This window comes from Platichthys flesus, chromosome 5 (genome assembly GCF_949316205.1).
Source record: "Platichthys flesus chromosome 5, fPlaFle2.1, whole genome shotgun sequence".
Classification (NCBI taxonomy): Eukaryota; Metazoa; Chordata; class Actinopteri; order Pleuronectiformes; family Pleuronectidae; genus Platichthys; species Platichthys flesus.
In genome coordinates, this window is record NC_084949.1 from 23,459,525 (window position 1) to 23,479,055 (window position 19,531).

Consider the following 19,531-nt stretch of genomic DNA (forward strand, 5'->3'; position numbering starts at 1 on the left):
CGACAACAAAGACGGTGAAGTCATGGTCTGATTCTTAAGTGGATGAAGAGGTGGCGGCGCTGCTCAAGTGGATCCGTGTTGTTCTTTTGGCATTTGAAACGAGGGAGGAACCATTCTGCGGCTGTGCAACCACATGGATATAATCACCTAACAAAGATGTTGAGGGGAACGGTTTCAGTAACACTTCCCTCAGACATAGCAACATTCATTGTCCGAGTATAACAGTCGCACTGTCTGTAGGTTTGAGTCTCCACCAACGACTCAGGAAACAATCTTGACGCTCACCTTTGTCTAGCAGTTAATCGCTGGACAAGTGAGGGTTTTAGACCTTTGAGGGGTTTAGACCTTTTTTTAACAAGAGAAAATGTTACTGCCGCCCACAGAAGAGGTCGATTGAAGAAGAACAAGTGAACAAAAGAAGCTGTTGACTGTAAATCTAAACAAAGAGCTGAAGGACACTAAGGAAGCTTTTACACCTGGAAGTCCGGAACAAGCTTCATGTTTGGGTTCACATCAGAGTTCCTTTATGACCTACATCCATTTGTGATCAGCTACGTTGGCTACGTACTTTACTTTGTTTGTGGACTGTACCAAATGTATCAACTTCGGGTCCAGAACTCGATGATAGGTGGAATGCTCCAAATGAACATCCTTGTCGTTAAAGCATATCGTAGGAGGTGAAGACCACAAGGGATCCTGTAAACCGCTTACACTTCCAGCTTCCTGCAATTGGTCTGAAAGTCAAAACGATGAAGTTTCTACTGTGCCAATCTGTTGTTCCGTTTAATCTGGACTCAGACCTCCGGTTTTCTTTGGACTAGACTGTGGTCTACGGTACCGTTCACACCTCTTATTGTGGTCTGGACCAAACATGGCAGTTGTGAAAGGTCCCCTAAAACACTGCAGAGCTGAAGGATAATTATCTAGTTTGTGCGTCAAAGAACCAGCCCTCTTCACATGAAACACAACCAGTTATTCATTTTAATTCTTGTCCCCGACAATACCATCTGTGCCCTTTTTTCTTAAACTCATTTGTGGTTGCATGCATGAAGCATATACTCTATCACTCAATAAATGACACGTTGCTCAGCATTCTGGAGAGATGACATTCAGAACACTCAGTGTGAGGCTGCCACGACCAGCTCACTGCGCCCGGAGCTCGCCCGCAGCCAACCAGATTTCTCACAACAAATCAGATACCGCACACTGCAGACCTCCCGCTGATGGAGACCAGCTGAGTCTGACTCACTCACACTGCTCCTGGGCTCGCTGGCCACTGGGTTCTTTAGCCTCCACTGACACTAGTGTGTGAGGATAACAATAAACACCCAGCTCCTCTCTGTTGCCCTCTCTGTTCGCAGTCAAGGGGACAACAAAGGAGCGAATGCACTGCTGATGCATAAAGAATAACTAAAGAGTACCGCGTGTGTGTGTCTGTATGTGTGTTTTTGTGTGTGTACAACAGTTCAGCAGTACTTAGCTAATTTGCCAGCAGTAATGAAAAACCTCAGTTTTTAGTCATTCTTTGTTTTTCTGCAGGCTCCACATCCATCTCCTCCCTTGTGTTTTTTCCTCTTTGTTTCTCTTTCATTTTTTGTTTTTTTTCTCCCACTGAATGTTCCGGCCCAGCTCTGCTTCATTTCCACTTCCTGCCGCCTCACCGAAAAACAATTTAAATTTCCTTTGTTTTCATTGAGTTTTTAACCTCAAATCAAGGAGATAATGAACGAGTGGAATGAAGCCAAAAATCACTTCCAGGAAATAAAATTGTCAATTTTCTGTGCGGGCAGTTTGTAGATTATTTAATTTTTGTATTAAACTTGCTTTGATTTAATATGATTTGTGATACCTGCGGTGGATACACTGATCTGACGTCAGAGCAGGGGCTCGGTGACTGAACGTCTGACTGTTTATTCAGTCCAGCAGCTTCGCATGACAACACAAACGCACAGGAACCATGACAAGTGTTAGCAGCTGTCAGTTAGAAACAACCACTACTCATCTGTAACAGTTTGCCATTCTTTCCATTTTACCTTTTACACATGCCTGTCCTCCTCTTTCAGTTTCTCTTTCCCTGCTGGTTCTCTCCACCTCAGGCTCTTTTACTGAAAAAGAAACCATAGATGCAGTTTGCCGAGCGTGTGTGTGTCTGTGTGTGTTTGCGTGTCATTCTGTTGTGAGGACATATTGGCTGGTCCTTGGTTTCATTTTATTGGGGAAAGGGGCTAGAGGATGCATTAAGTCAATGAGAGTCCACACAACCATAGAACTAATGCGTATCTGTGCAACAGTGTTGTTATTTTGAATTTCATCCTTAATATGTTGTTTTTATATACTGTCATCTGGTTTCGCTGATTTAACTCCATGTTGCTGAGATATGATTCATTATGCTGCAAAGACAATATGAAAGTTTATGAAGTGTGACTGTAATGGAAAAATGAAAACAGCAGTTTCTTCCTTTTCCCGGCCATTATTGTTTTTAGTGATCTGCATGGCAAACAATGAGAGAGAGGAGAAAAAGTGAATAAATGACTTGTGTGCTCGTCCAATAAGTTGTAGGGAAAGGTTGGTGTGTCTCTGAGTTATTACAAACTTGTGTAATTTTAATGTTGTGTCCTTGGCAGGTATAAGCTCATAGCCACTGTACACAAACATGGAGTCACCTGTTTTGTTTATAGGAGGAGTTGTAAGGTCAGATTGTATGTGCTGCACTTGGTTACGTTTAAAGGCTCCTTTGACAATTAATGTGAAACTTAACTGTTTGCAGTGAAGCAATGCAGTTACTTTTTTATTAATGGGTAAGGAGTAATCTATTACAGTTTCATTAACACTGTCTTTGAGGTTTTCATATGCAACAACCCAAGAATCTCTAGCGTGGGAGAGAATGTCTGAAGATATAAATCCTTGTTGCTTGTACATGTCTGTTCTGCACTGATAACAAGTAATTAAATGGATCAAATCATAAGATCAAAGTATGGAATCACATTGCTCCTCATATGACATTTACACACCAAATTATCCATTATTAGATTTTAGTCCAGAAAAGCACCTGGCAGGAGACAGGAGACTAGAGTAGTTACAATAGGAAAGTGCACGCATGATATAACCTATCCAGCCATTGTTGATAGGTCATAAATCTGCAAAGTTGCTGCGTTTTGAATTGTACTCCATCACGAGGACTATATAGGTTTAAAATATTTAAAGGTCTGTAAGAAATATCACAAACACCAGAGGAACAAATGCTTTTCTTCAACCGTCCCACAACAAATCTACTGTTTACTAAACCCTCCACTGAGCAGCCATTATCTAATTATAGCGTAGCAGCCGTGACGCTGCACAGCGGGCCCTCTCAAACCTCAGGACTTCCCCGACATCACTTAGCAGTGTGTGTGTGGTCGTAGGAGGACGGATGAATTGTTAAGAGGGTGAAGTCTTAAAACAAAACCAAGAAAATCAGGAGCAAACACTCGGTTAACTATATGTTATCTGTGTTATGTGTTAGATGTAATCTCGTATGAATATCTAGAATGTTCTGTTATTTACAGAGACTCAACGTTTCCCTGTGAGCAAGCGCAAGAGGAACAAATTCCCTTTTAATGGGAAGAAACCTGGAGCGGAACCAGGCTCTGGGTGGGCGGCTGTCAGCCTCAGAGAAAAGAAGGGATAAAGAGGGTTGAGGGTGTGTGTGTGAACGTGTGTGTGTGTGTGTGTGTGTGTATGTGTGTGTGTTCCCCCATCGTGCATTATTTAGTATGGCGCTGAGGTTAAGTTAGAAAATTACCTGTTTGGAACTGGGACATCCACTGTGTAATGTCATCATGGTGTAATGATATTGGTTCTGTCCTGGCCTTTTATTTGGTTTGGTTGGATCGGTTCACACTCCGGCAGCCAAAGTGGCATCAGATATATGGTTGTGTTTGCCAAACCCATTACTCATCCTCAGATCCTCCTGCTCGTGTGAAAGTAAAGTCCGCTGTGAGGAGAAACACTAACATCGTACAGCATCGCTGTGACACATGTGCCTGTCAAAGGCTTTCCTCTAATCAATCCATAGCTCACAGTGAATTTAATTTAAATCCCTATAAGTGCATAATAATGTGCAATAATACTGGGCTAGCTCAAGAGGATGCTAACATCTGCCTTGGACGTTTAGCCTCATTCTTTAAGCATGGGCCTGTTTAGGGTTAGGGTTAGATATTTCTGATAGAGATGAAGGGAGCAGCAGAGTTATTGTCAGTGTTGGTAGAATATGTGAGTGGACATATCAATACACGAGTCAATACACACCCTCGAGCCAGTCTCAGCTGTCAATCATTACATTTTACCCATTTATTTAGCATAAAAATAAATAATTAAGACCAAACTTATCCCACTTGAACATCAGAGTGAAAAACAGCTACCTGAAGTGACAGGAACCGTCTTGGAGAACAGTTTATTTGATGTGTATTCTGCCTTTTTAGTTTGTTTCATGTCCCGTCCACAAACATGGAGGAGGCGGAATTTATGACCACAGATGCCTTTGGCTTCACTTACAGGGGACTGTCATGTTGTCCATCTTTATTCTGTGGTCGGTACAGAATCTTGAAAGTGGTCTAACTACCGGAGATGGTGTTCAGTCACGTTTGTGGTAATTCCTTGAGTCCGTGTTGTATGATGCGGTAACAGGCTGTGAGAAAATTGGTCGTATATTGTGGGGGCAGTGAACAAAATGATAGACTGACTTTACGGTAAGAGGTCGTTTTCTTTCTCTGGGTTACAGGAAGGTCTTTTTTTATACACCTACACACTCGCCAACACACCGAGGTCTTTGTGACGCGCAAGGATGAGCAATCAAGTGACAAAGGAGACGGAGGAGGTTGTAAAACTCTTTTTTCGTGATTGCGTTTTTTTTTTTCCCGTGTGAGGCAGCGCCACAGATTAGCCTTGGAAATAGGAGCTCTTTCTCTCCGTCTCCCGGTCTGTCCATCATTGACTTGCCAACTGTCAGATGTTGCTGTCATCCTCAGCCGTCCCTTCATCCGTCTCTCTAATGGGAATCCCCCCTCTGCCTTCTCTCCACACAGCCCGTATTTCAACAATGCTTCGCTCTTTCCCCGGCGTATCTCTCCACAGCCTGTGACACACACATAGAGCTTTGAGGTGTCTTATTAATTGTGTTATATAAACCCAATTTTATTATTTTGTGAAAAAGTTTCACTTAGGAACCAAGGGGAAACGCAAACGAGTCCAAACTTCATTTCCACTTTTGATTTTTCATAATTTTGTCTGGTTCTGCTTATGCGGCTGCCCCTTATTTTTGAGAGTTAACTGTCAATCTGTGCAGCTGCCAAATGATTCCCAGACATTTCTCACCTTTGTCGTTCTAACCACTCGCTGTCTCCACCCGCCCCTCCTGTTCCCTCTCCCTCTGACAGTGATGTGCAAAGCGTGCAGAGACTGAAGGCTCATCGGATTCTGAGAGGTCCTCCATCCGCAGAGGTACGTTTCTCCTTCTCCTTCCTCTTTGCCTCTGTCTGTTTCCCATTCTGCTCTCTGTCTCTGCGTCTGAACACCAACCTGCTCCGCTCGGCGAGAAGATGTCTGCAGAATACAAAACATCGCTTTAAGTCTGGACTGAAAAAAGGCATGCAGCAAATGTTACAACAATGCTTACAACACTTCCATGCACCTGAACACAAGCGCATACAAACCCTGACATATTCAAATGTTCCTCTTCCTCTGTCGCTAAATTGGCAAAACTACTGATGTTAATTTGCCATTTACACACATTCACACCGGGACGATGTTCAGTTTTACCACAGTTTGATCTGCCGGATGCCACTGAGCAGTGTGGTGCAGCTGTCAGGGCAGGTTGGAGGCCTCTAGGGCAAAGAGACGCTGGTAACGCTGCTCTGTCACATTCCCAACCCAGAGTCGACCTGCTTGTCAGGAGACGGAGACACTGAGGACACACACACACACACACACACACACACACACACACACACACACACACAAGTATATGTCAACAAGCGTGGTCACGTGATGTTTTACGTTGCTTCTGGTAAAGACTTTAAATTCATCAGGATTTTTTGGAAGGGGAAGTTTGTGCGGGCAATTTACTGATGAAGTTCTGATTCTCATTAAAGAAGCAAAGGGTCACATGACTAACGTATGTAGTGATGAACCCACAGAGGATTTGTCCCCGGACTCCTCTCAGCTCTACAGTGTTTTCATTCCTTCATCCTGAGAACAGCTCTGACCAGAGGCCTTGTGTTTTCATCTTCTCCCTCCTTCCATTAGATTCTTGATTCTTGAGGGAGTCTCTCCAGATTTGGCCCAAACGTTCACTTGGACTGGAGATTGACCTGATTGGAGTTTGGTAGTAAGAGGTCAGGGTAGTGTGACCTCTCAATTACTGTTTATGACCAAACACCTCCCTGTAACCTCACTGATCGGTGGAAAACAAACACGAGGCGATAAATCCAGTTCCTGTGTTTGTTTTATAGGCCACAACTGCAGTGTTTAGTTCACAATCACTGCTCTATAAAAAAAGACACTGTGCACGTATACCTGCAACAAACAGGCAGCAAGGGGCAGAGACACACTTAGCGACTGGCTGGTGAACACAGAGGAGCCTTTATTTGCTAGAGAGACAAATATTTCCCTCAGGATCTGGGGGAGATTAAAAATGGAGCTAAAAGGATTTAAAGGAATCTCTTTTCAGTATATTCACCAGGTGGCCAAGAGCAAGAGTCCAAATCTGTTTACTTCATATCAACAAACACAACATTAAAATACTGTTTGTAAAATTGCCACTTGGTTGATTATGGCTTTCAAACAAAACCTCGCTAAAAGAGAAATTCCTGTTTCTATAAAGTGTTTCTACCATTTTCTATCATGTGCAGTACACGTCAGAAATCCTGCCTCCACCATGTTAGCAGGTGGGACTGTATGACAAGTACATTTTTGTCAAAGATGGAAGATCAATGTCATTTTTCAGCAGATTGGTTTTGATTATTTATTTGATGCAAGTAAGAAGGGGAGGAAACATCTTGATTGACAGCTGAGACTGACTCGTGATTGGTCGATTGGTACTGCAAAGATGGCAGCGTTCATATAAGGGCTAAGCGCAAATAGAAGATAACTTAAGGTGGATATTGATGTTTAAGTGACACTGGCTTTATGACTTTTCTCTGCTTGTGCAACAGTTACCCTTCATTTTACTATTTGCCATTATCCTGTCATCGCCCCTCGTGGTCCCAGTGGCGGCTGTTTGGCAAAATTTACATCGAGCCACTTTTAAAGGTGATAAAACTGTGTCAGTGACATTTTCATGGCTTCGTCTCTGCTGCCTGGTTATTAACATACTGTTCTTCTACCAGATCTCAGATACAGTTAACGTGTATATACGCACCAATAGTTAATCTGCTGCAATAAATTAATAATCGTCAAAAATCTCACAGCTCGAACACGTAGATCCTTTGAGCAGATTTTAGAAGCGGGAGATTTCACAGCCGTGTCTTGATAAGATCTACCCAGTCGGCCGTGATCGATAATCTCTTCAGCAGCACCTTGAACTCTGAGCTGCAGTCACGGCTGCACCGCGGGCAGCCGTCACTCTCCCCTGGAATTATCACACGGAGGCCATCAACAACATTAATGTGCATCTCAGGAGCCGTAGTCCTTATCATCGACGGGAGGGAACGATATAAAAGATGGAGAGAACATCATCATTATCATTGTATCGCTGCTTAGATCATCGCCGTGACCTTCATCACTCACCGGTTTAGTCCTTATCATCATCGGTTCCACCTGCGCAGACGTGCGTCCATGTTGTTCTCGCCAAACTGCTCCTCTGATCCTTCAGGGTCGCATGTGGCCTCCTGCCCTCGTCTGTCAGCGTTTACACACCCAACGATGTTTGCCTGGGATTCAAGGCTCTTCTATTTCCATCCCTAATGCATGTGAATGACCTGTTTGTCTGTGTCAGTCTGGATGGGTGCATAGGTGTGTGTGTATGTGTGAGTTTGTGAGTGTGTGTGTGTGAGGCGAAGTGTAAGTGTGTATGTAATGAGGGGATATTTATTCGTCCTTCCTGTCCTCCTGCCCTGTCAAGACCACAGATTCAATTTGTGTGTTGAGATAAAAAAGATTGAGTGTGTGTGTGTGTGTGTGTGTATATGTTTGTGTGTGTGTGTGAGTGAGTGAGAGTAAGAAATCTCTGCCAGAGGATTCTCATCTTGGAGCCCAGCACCAGAGATGGATGTGGAGATGAATGCTATTTTTGCCCGGCTGTGTGTTTACCTCGGAGATGGAGAGCTCAAATTCAACAGCTCGGCAGATGCTTGTGTGTGTGAGATAGAAAAGAGATGGATGAAGAAATAGGGAGGGAAAAGGGGCATGAGAGAGAGAGACAAGAGAGAGAGAGGGGGGGGGGGGGGGGGGGGGGTTGGTGTGATTTTTGGAGAAAGAGATATTTGGTGACAGGAGGGCAGCTGGATCTGAGAGGAGAGACGACTGCTGCTGTGTTCATCATGTGATGCCCGGTCCTCACATCAATTAATGATACACAGAGAAACAATGCATGTGTAATATTCCACTTAGAAACTAAAAAAGTCATGATAGTGTTTAAAGCAGTAGACATACGATGACTATGATGCTAAATGATGGGATGTGACGCTTCACGCTTCACATTACAGTCAATAAATCTTTATTACACACTATAACACAGTTTTAAATGTTTTTTTAATACTTATGTCAACTATAACTATGGTCTATTAAAAGGTAATGGATGATAGTTTAGTATAACACAGTCGTAACAATATATAAACCTAGATTCACTCTCAGTTGAGCGTGTACCTCCACCACACTTGGACCCCCCATTGAAACTCACTGGAGCTGGATTTTTATTTTAAAGGATATCAGTCCCCTTATCAAGCCTGATTTGTTTTCATCAAGATCAATGAATTACACAAAAACATACAAAAATCTCACAATGTTGAAAAAAGGGACAAAATTCCTCCATTCCCTGATTCAGATCCACGCCACATTGTAATTGCTTCTTCATGCTCCACCCCTTTACAAGATTTCTTGGAAATTAATAAAGTGTTTTTTGCACAATCCTGCAAACAATCAAAAAGCAGATGGAAACATAACCTACTGGGCCGAGGTAACAATGTTCATTTGTGCAATACTGCTGATTGATATTCCATTAAGGTCCCGTGTGACTCCTGTGTCTTCTAACCTAATTACACTGTAATCTCTGTGTCAATTGAATTGTAAATTCTAAACATTGGTTTAACTCATAATCCTGGAATTAACCACCTGCAAAACTCAGGTGGTTAAAAGTAAATATTGTCCCTTGGTAGATGATGGCAAATTATTGGTTTGCCGAAATGTATACTTTGTGGAGAAAGTCACAAAATTGAGACCGCTTATATTCAGATTTGGTGATACAAGATCCTGGAGCAACACAAATAAATAGAGATCATCAAACAGGCTTTTCCAAGTCACAGCTCGAATATTTACATGGAGAGCCTTTTTTTAGTTATGTAAAAAACACTGTTATCGCAGCTGTAACAGCAAAACATCAGGCAGAGTGTGGTGACCGGTACAACGGGAGACGGTTGTGATTCACCCCGCGGCGCCGCCAGCCGTCCGGAGCTCCACAGCGCTTCCCTTCAATCCAGAGGCTGAGTCACGAGGCCTCGGTCGAGTTTCACACAGTGTAAATTTTACAAGCTTGATTTCCATTCAGCGGGAGTAAATCGCTGCTCTCATTGTGAGTCCCGATGTGCAATAAAACACACGGCAGGTCATGAATCAGAGCGGCTGCTGAGCGATCAATCACACGGCTGTTAGGGTTCTCTGTATGTGATGATGCTCGATGATGCAATGGCTGCTGTGTTGATGCTCTGTGCAGGTTTGACACACAGGAGTCAACAGTCGTTTACTGATGGAGGCTGGTTGAGTGGAGATCATATGAGTAAAAGCACGTCTGAAAGGTTGAGAATCTGATTTTTTTTAAATAAATGTTCAAAATATTGGAGAGATTTACATCTTGTTTACTTTATTATGTGTCTGATGCCTTGTTGTAACACAGGAATTCCTCCATTTGGGATCCATACATTTATCCTTCCTTCCGACTTACCATTTAAATCATAAAAGATATTTCCTTAACCTTTTGATTTCTTTTATTTCTTAAAGGAAATCTTCACTCCACCGGGTGCAGTTTAGTGCCATTACAGTTTTAAAGAAGTCTCAGCTGGGGGTTGTATTGAGTGAACAATCTCTGGAACTTTTACATTAAAGTAAAACATATACAGAAGAAAAAAAAGAATTGTTCCCTGAGGTGAAGTGTTCAATTTATAAAGAAAAGCTCAAAGGTTTACAAGGACGAAACTCTGAAACTCTCTCTGATCATAAAGTCGTAAATTCACAAGAAGAAATGCTTGGAGATTAAAATCACTGGTGCATGAGATGAGACAGTGGGAGATTGTTGGTTACAAATTCAAAGTGGGATCTGTAAGTTTAACCTTTAGTTCATTGAGCCTCAGGATCACGTTTGACTCTCGACACACAACAAACTCCTCATCTCCTCCCCCTGCAAACCTTCACTCCCTCTTTATCCCTCGGCCTTCTCCTGCCACGGCCCTCATCTCCCTGATAAATCATCTCATTCTCACTCAGACCTCTCCTCTGCATTTCAATTATAACTGATTCTCCAATATTTACTTTGTGTAACGTCCAACTGCAAAGTACGTGACACTCACTTGATGAGATCATCCCCTGCAGACGGTTAAACTAACTTTTCTTGGACTTTAATACCAGAGCTTTTGTGATCTCGTAGAATATTGGACTTTTTCCTATTAACCATATCACTTTGTACCTGAAACATACCAAATATCCACGGTGAGAACAGTTTTCAATTTGAAAATAAATATATAAAAAGGTATAGAAGAAAGTCATAGTTTTTTGCATTGATAACTTTTCTAGCCTCAAATTCTCTCTTTTTTGCATCTGACAGACTTTTTCATGAAGTCTGTTCTTCCTCCTGAATTGAAGCCGAGATAAAGAGCGGAGGGTTTTTCTTTCACATCTCATCACTGTGAAGAAGTGATACTAAGTGCCCTCAGCCTGATATGATATCATTAAAGTCCTCTCAGCTTGGGTGGAGGCTCCAATAACCATCCTTACGAGAAGGGGCGGACACAGGGCAGATCCATCTTGGTTTATTGATAAGAGACAGCGACAGCACCTCACTCGAATTATCCGGGCGTCTACCTGACTGATCAGCTGCTTGCGTGGGCCATTTGTAAACATCCATATATATCAACACGGCCAAATGCATCACCGCATCTCAGTGTGAGTACAATGAGCTAAAACACAGAGTAGATGTGTTTTGTTCGAATTAAACCATATTTCACACATTATTGTTCCTTTTGTCCTGCTGCCTCTCACTGGCATATATCTGCATATTGTATCTCTGGATTTTCTAGTACTCACGTATGATCTCCGTTTGAGTCATATATCATATCACAGGGCCGAAAAAGACCAAGAACCATTCACGGTCAATGTAGAATCTCCAGTTAATCTGCATGTCTCCCACACAGAGAGGCCCTGGCAAAATAGGGATTTGAACCAAGAACCGTCTCCGTTGTGAGTCCTGACCCCTGCACCATCGTGCCGCCACCATGTAACCAAAATAGTATTTTTATCAAATCTCCACATCACTCCCACTCCTGCACCGCACACACGATGAACCTGAATTTGTCTTTTTCTTTACATATAATGCTCAGAAGGAGTTCTACAAACAGCAGAAACCTCCTCCTGTTCGGTGCAGGAAGCGATCCAGCTGACCTCCCATCAGATCCCGTCCACCAGCGCACGGAGGCCTGGTTTGCTGAACGCCTCAAAACGAAGGGGGTGATGATGCATTAACTTCAAGAGGCCGAGCTCAGCGAGAGCAGCGGCAGACGCACATGAGGAAAAGATGTCCTGAGAAAGATCCTGTCACCATCTGTGGGCCTCATTTGTCAGACAGGTGGAGAGAGAGAGTGGGGGGGGAGCGAGAGAAAGACAGGGCTGAAGACAGACGGAGAGAAGTTGATGCTCAGCCCTCTGACAGTTGAAAGAGAACGAGAATCAGCCGCACCACTTTCTGGCTCTAGCACAGGCCCACGCATCCAGGCCGCGTGTGCACTGACGCCTCCGAGATGTGACAGACGATCGTCTGGCGACGCACAACGCGCGGAGAACAAAACGGCAAACAAACAAAAGGAATCACAAAGTAGGAGGGCGTGCATTTGGAATGCAGAGGAAACTACGAGGAACAAGAGAGAGGGACAAGGCAGACGGAGACACGTGTCTGTGTGTGTGTGTGTGTGTGTGTGTGTGTGTGTGTGTGTGTGTGTGTCCGTTAACTCAAGACAAAAGGTGATTCTTATCCACCGAGCTCCAACAAACATGGAAAAAAACAAAGAACAAATAATCGTCGATAAGGAGATACACAGCGATGCAGCTGGAGAGTTTCGGGCCGAGGGTTTATAGCTTTTATCTGCACTAACATATACACGCCCTCTAAAAAAAAAAACACTCACACTTTAAACAGTTTTGGTTTGAAATTAAAATCAGATTTCAAAGAGCCTTGTCGCTGGGGGGGGGGGGGGGGGGGGGGGGGGGGGCAACAAAGAGGAGCCTCAAATGACTGATTATCTGTTGAAATTAGCATCTCAGCCCGTCGGTGTGTGTCTGCATGTGTGTGTGTGTGTCTCTTGTCCTAAAGCATCTCATTTGAATTCTTCAAATGTGATATTTGCAAGGTGGGACTCACACTCACGTAAACAGACAGATGTCTCTTAGGATTATGTAAAATGGTCATAAATCAGCAGCCTAGTCAGATCTTTTCCACCCGGCACCTACAACCATATTAAATCTTCCCCGGTACATTATTCCGGTGAGGAAAAATGACTAATAGAATAATCCCTCGTCATCGCTTCAGAGCCTGACTCCAAGCTCGTCACAAATCCAAAACAAAGGGCGTCTGAGGCAGAGGAAACCGAAAATAAGCCGTGAGGAGGCTGTGTTCTGGTGGCGCAGAGGGCAGGTGAGGCTGCGGTGGAGGGAAGACTTCATTTCCAGTATCAAACGGTGTGGGAGAGATAAATCCTGTGATTGCAGAAATGTGAGGCACTAAGTTTGGAATCAAGTCAGCGTTTCCACACATGAATATTCATGTGTGGAAAGCTCAGCTCTTCTACCAGTCAACTACTTTCTGTGATTGAGTTCTTCTTGTTTTTCTGCACTGTGCATCTCAGTAAAAGTAAAAGTACTCGGACTGGGCCTGGCTGTGGCCCAGTTGTGTCGGTTGTTCCTCCATCTGCATGGCTAAGTGTCCTGGGCAAGAAACTGAGCTTAAAGTGTCCCAGTGTGTTGTGTATTTGTACAACAGCACAGCGCTGCACGACTGTGTGTGTATTCTATACAAGTCCACCTTAGGGAAGCTAATTTATCAACTTCATGTGTTGTATTGTGGAAAATTCTGAAAAGTACTTGCAAAATATTCAAATATTCATCAGATGCACTAAGTTGCATTCAATCACTACATTTCAATTAGAGCATATTGTGGTGATAAGAGCTCCATGTTTAAACCAGAGACTGTATATAAAGATGGGCGATGCTCCCACTATCAGGAAATGAAGCCAAAATATCCTGGATACCGTCGCCACCATTTTGTGCCAATGGCATCACTTGGACCCAGAGTCTGTGCAGCCGGTGTAGGAAGTAAAAAACTGACACAGCAGCACAAAGAGGAAATGTAGTTAGAAATCAAAAATAAGAACAGAAACAACTAGAGAAATCTGCTGTTTATAAAGCATCAAATTATAAATCAAATCCAATCTGATCAGAAACAGGAACACTTGAACAAACAGCAGTGTGGAAATGACAGAAACCATCTCTGAGAAATATTCATTTGACGTGTGCTTGTTTTTATTTTTAAGTTTGGCTCATGTCCCGACTCTCTGGGAGACGGTGTGTCACCCATCTTTTACTACAGTCTATAGGAACAGGATGTATTTGTGTGTGTGTGTGTGTGTGTGTGTGTGTGTACGTGCAGTTACGAGATGTGATCTGGGAGAATTTATAAAAACAGATTTCTAATACAGAGCGGGGGGAGGCTTTGCGTTACAGAGCATCAAAATGAACAGAGGGAAAATGTGACCCCTTCGATAGACAAGAGCAGCATCTCCTTCACATGTGCTGGATCTTCCTGCTGCTCCAGAAGAGTTTCATATGCTATTCTCAAACCTGTCAGAGCTGAAAGATGGAGAAACATCGACAGTCTGACTTCTTCTGGAGACTAATGTGTCAAACAGAGCCGGTTTTATCTCTGAAAGAATACATTCTGTGTGTATTCGGTTGATTTATGGACAGAAATAAAAAAAAACCTTGATACAGAAGATTATAAATCAACATGAACCTTCATTTAATGGTTCTTTTATTTGAACAATGGCTGCTTTTATGGACACATGACTGAAACCGGTGAAGCAACATTTTGGGGAATTGACTGATGACATTAGAGATAAGAGGAGTCTCAACAAGTGCTCATCCAAAACCCCTCAGTGGACACGTGGCAGGGTGTGAAGTCGATCTGATGAAACCAAAAAAAGAAACAAACAAAAGGAAGAGAGATCAGATCCACGGATCTATAAAAAGAGGAGAAGGCTTTTTAAAGCATCTGTTGTTGAATGGTCCTTTGAATATGAGCATGTTTGCCAATCAGTCAGCTGCACGAGCATAATGAAGAGAAAATGAGGAGGTGGATAAAACAAAGAGGACGGTGAAACACGTTATTAGCAGCTTGTTGAGTCTGAGCGGAACTTGAACTGTGGGAGGAGGAAGATGGGATGTAGCTCCGCCCCTACGCTCACAGGTGTCAATCAAACTCTTCAGGGTAATAGACACAAACAGCAGAGAGAGAGGGTTTTAAAAATGACCTCACGACCCAACACGCAAATGTAACGAGATTTTTGCGATTCAGCTGATTTGTGCTCACAAACTCAACAATCTTAAAAAAATAAAATACACAACGTGTGACAACAGAAGGAGTCACACACTCGTTGTGAGCATGTGGACACGTCTCAGTTTGTTGTGAAACCCGATGATGAGAATCTTTTGTTTTCATCATCTCTTTCACAGTTCCTCCTTCTCCAGCCATTACTCATTCTCTCCCTGCTTCTCTTTCACTGCCCTTCGTTTTTCTGTCAGTGTGTGTGCGTGTGTGTGTGTGTGTGTTTGTGTGTTTGTTTGTGTGTGTGCGTGTTTGTGTATACAGGATATAAAAACACATTTATCACATTGTGCTGCGGCCTGCTGCCTCCTCCTTCCTTTCCAACTCATGTGTGAATGTGTTTTTGCATGTGTGTGTGTGCGTGTCTACGTGTGTGTGTATATGTGTGTGTGTATGTGTACTGGTGCTGGGAGGCTGTTTGTGGGTTTTCTTGTGCGAAGGCATTTTGTTAACACGAAATCATGTTTTATGTATGTAAGACATGCAAACATTTGCAGCTGTGGTGCACGTCTTAGCAAAGCTATGCATTAAAGCTGTGTTGTGCATCTGTGCGGGCGTTTGTGTGTGTATGTGTGTGTGTGTGTGTGTGTGTCTCTGCGCTGGCATGGATGTTAGCACTTTATTGGCCGGTCCAGTGAATCAGTGAAGCAGTGGCCTTTGGTCAACAGATTTTATGAGGTTTGGAAAGAAGGTTTACAGGGTTTCATCGGATTTGTTACACACACATACCTGCACACACACACACACACACGCACACACACACACACACAGACTCACAATACATGTCAGGAGGGCGGATACATAATTTTTTACCTCGTTTACACTGAAAACAATGAGGCTGCTGGTTCCCATGATGACTGACTGGTTCCCCCTCCCCTCACGGCTAATGAAGTGGCTCATTACAGCTTTAGGAGGCATGGACACATTGATGTGTACAAACACAGACACACACACACACACACTCACACACAGCCTGACTTCACCTAATGCTGATTTAGCAGCACATACCATCTGTCTGGAATGATTAACCTTTCCATCAATCAGCGGTTTCTCCATTTTCCAGACACACATTACAAAGTGCACACGTTGTGTCACAGGAGCCGAGCGTCAACACGTCTCATTCAAACAGACGGTTCCTTTCTCTGTGCATTTACAATATTTACTGGTGAATGTTAATTGGCTTTTTAAAAATTGCTACAAATTGCAATACTGGGTCAAGGGTAGGTTGACTTTTTGGTTTGTTTTCACTACACAAATTAATTGTAATGCTTATCCTTAAGGGCCAATCAGCTGACATGGAGGGGGGGGGGGATAACATGTCGTAAGGTCACATGCACACATACGGGCGATCTCTGATTATCATAATCTTCATGTGTTGCCCAGAGAAAACATGCAATCTCCACACCGGGGGGTTCAAACCCAGACCCTTCTAGCTCTGATGTGACAGAGCGAACCACTGCACCACCGTGGCTGCTCTCTGTTTAACGCTCATGTTCCTCTATTGACTTCAGCTTTGCTTGATAGAACTGTGATCAGTATCAATTACGATGATGAATGTTGCAGGTTGAGCTGAAGTTCATTGATTCAAACTTTGGAGCGGATGTTTTTGAACTGATGTTTGTTCAGCATGACGGTTCATTCTTTTCCTCATTATCCCAAATTAAGGTCCACTTGCCGACACTGAAGAAATTGTAGAAGAAGCTCTAATGATTTAAAAGACCGACAATTTGGCCAAAAGCTTTCCAGAGGACAAAGAAGACAATAAAGTTTTAGATCATCTTGATTTCAGATTTTAGCGATAAGCAAGACACAGATCATTTGTTCTGTTGAAACAAGTTGTAGTTTTTGTATCAGTAAGCAAACTGCCACATGGGCCCAAGTATCATATCACCCACTGGCCCAGTTCCTAATAGCAACAGATACATGACTAAACATTTAAATAATTATAGACAGTCATCGATAGATTCCCCTGAATCCGACACGCTGGACATTTAATTTTATATTTTCTAAGGTCCAAGTGAAACCCTGTAATCTCACCTCTCACGTTGCACGAGGACCTGGCTCCGTATCAGAGACTTCCAAATTGGCTGTTATCAAAATCGCAAGTGCGACTTTACACCAAGCACTGAAAAGTACAGATGAGCTTTAATGGCAGCGCCGCGGAGGCAGCTGCTGTAATTTAGCTCAGTGGATGGATTCCCAGCTCTGGGGCAAAAACCGTGGCAGGTACATTATGAGAGAAATAGTCGGGGCAAAATGTTAATGTGCAACATTAAAGCCAAAAAGACCAAGACTGGAGCGGCAGTGTTACCCAAACACAACAAAGAAAGTTTGATTCCGAGCTTGTGGTCGGTTCTCCAATCATCATGTACATTTACTCAGCTCTGCAAGAATCGCATTAAGCTACAAGCACCAAGTGAACTAATGTGACACACAGCATTTCTGTCTCACTCTTAAAAGCAGAGGGAGTAAAAGTCTGGAAAGATTCTGAATCCCCTCCGGTTCCCTTCGGCAGGACGGGATCAGGAGCCGGTGATATCTGTACGTTGTTGTTTCTGATCAACAGACGCTGTCACCATTAACTCCTCCTCCGGGTCCACATGTACGTATTATCTCATCTGAAATGTCCCGACACATTGTTGTGAATAGAAGCGCTCGTATTAAAACTAGATTTAAGGTCCCTGACCCGGAGGTTGCAAGTTAAATCTGTTGAAAAACAAGGTGATTAATGGCACTGAAAGCAAAAGAGAGCAAGTTCTGGAACACAGGGTGAGGGTAGGGGGGGGGGGACTGGGAAACTGCTCAGAGATGATTAGCATGAGCAGCTTGAAATAACCTCTGGGTTTCTCTCTATTTTAAGGGGTGACAAGTCAAAAAGGTTTGGATCCACTAGACCTGGAGTGAAAGCTCGAGGAGGGATGGAGATATGTCTTTACATGTTTTAATGTTTGTGCAGAACAGACGAACCTCTGGTTGTCGAGCAAATTCGAAGTGGAACAATCAAACATGGATTTTGTATCTACTACTATTTACAGTCCTTTGTGTGTGTGTGTGTGTGTGTGTCAGAGAGATAGAACTGAAGAGGGGAAGAGGGAGAGATGCTTCCCACCATGAGTTATACTTTGTAGCCTCTGCCATTTGTCTGGTGAAGTTCCGAAGGCAAACTTTGCAGAAGTTTTCAGACAGGCCATAACACGCTCCACCTACCAGAGCACATAAGCTCTGCTTTCTATTATACGGAGAAATCTCTCTCTCTCTTTCTCTCTCTCTCTCTCTCTCTCTCTCTCTCTCTCTCTCTCTCTCTCTCTACTCTCCCTCTCTCTCAGCACCTGGGCTCCATATTTCACTGCATGTTCTGAAGACAGCAGATAACTACAGTAGAGCTGCTTGTTTGGGGGAAAGAAATCATCAGTCCACTTTTCTGAGAACTCTGGAGAGTAGTTAGAGTCATAATGGTTTTGATTCAAATCTCACTGCCTCTGCTTCAGTCAGATGAGATTCTCAGAAATGAGTTGCCTGCTTACATCAAGATGGAGCAAAGAGATATTAGATATTAGCTCCCTTGAGCTTGGATTGTCACTGTGGACGAATGTAAACATCTCAAACTGCTCCAGCACCGTGAAGCGCTGCTGATCCCCCCCCCCCCCCTTGCTGTTTGTGTGTTGGTTTAGTTTGTTTGTTTGTTTTCTCATTCAGCAGAATCATGCAAAAACTCCTTGAAGGATGACCTTGAAACGAAGGGTTAGGGTTAGGGTCGGAAACATCTGGATCTAGTGAATTTAAATGTGGTTCCTTAGGGGGACTGGTGGTCTCTGGTGGAGGTCTCCGCTCTATTGAGTGACGTCCCAGCTCTACAGTAGCGTGTCCCAGCAAAGTGAACGTACACATCAGCGCTGGGGAGAAATGTATTACAGAGCCGGACAAGTTTGAAAGATGGCTATGAACGTTCTGACACAACTGATGTGTCGTCCTCTGCAGAGGAAATAACACACTCCAAACCACAAACCACTCACAGGCGCCTTCTCGCCTCCAGGCTGAAAGTGTTTGATTCCCGAAAGATGGATTTTAGTGAACTTTCTCCTCTAACATGTCCTGAACAGAAACAGGTCACATTGGCCAACCTGTGTAACACAACGCCGAAGCTGGGCAGACAAGTAATGGCGAAATAGATTTGTGCGGCGGACTCCGCAGCAGGTGTGTGTTCATCCTGGTGTGTAAAGTTCAGTCTTTTTGGAAACACCTCGGTAACAGTAGCTTTCCTGTGTGATTTTTGGAGTCCATTAGTTTTGCATGTGTACAATGTGGGAGCCTGACAAATCCTTTTATATCAGAGAGTGTGCATGTGTGTGTGTGTGTGTGTTTATTTGACTGGGATCACACAAAGCTTTCAGACATGTTTATTTTCAACATTAGTGTGTGTCCGAGAGTGCGTACTTGCATGTGTGTGTGTACCGCAGAGTGTGAAATCCCATTATGTGT

General features: G+C 43.4%; 1 protein-coding gene across 1 annotated transcript in view; it reads left to right on the plus strand.

The window, feature by feature from the left end:
* The window catches only part of LOC133953185 (protein ELFN1-like), a 92,511-nt gene that overhangs the window by 55,991 nt on the left and 16,989 nt on the right, over positions 1-19,531 (plus strand). The window contains exon 2 of the mRNA XM_062386982.1: positions 5,415-5,478. The gene's annotated coding sequence lies outside the window, so the exon portion shown is untranslated. The remainder of the gene's footprint in view (positions 1-5,414; positions 5,479-19,531) is intronic.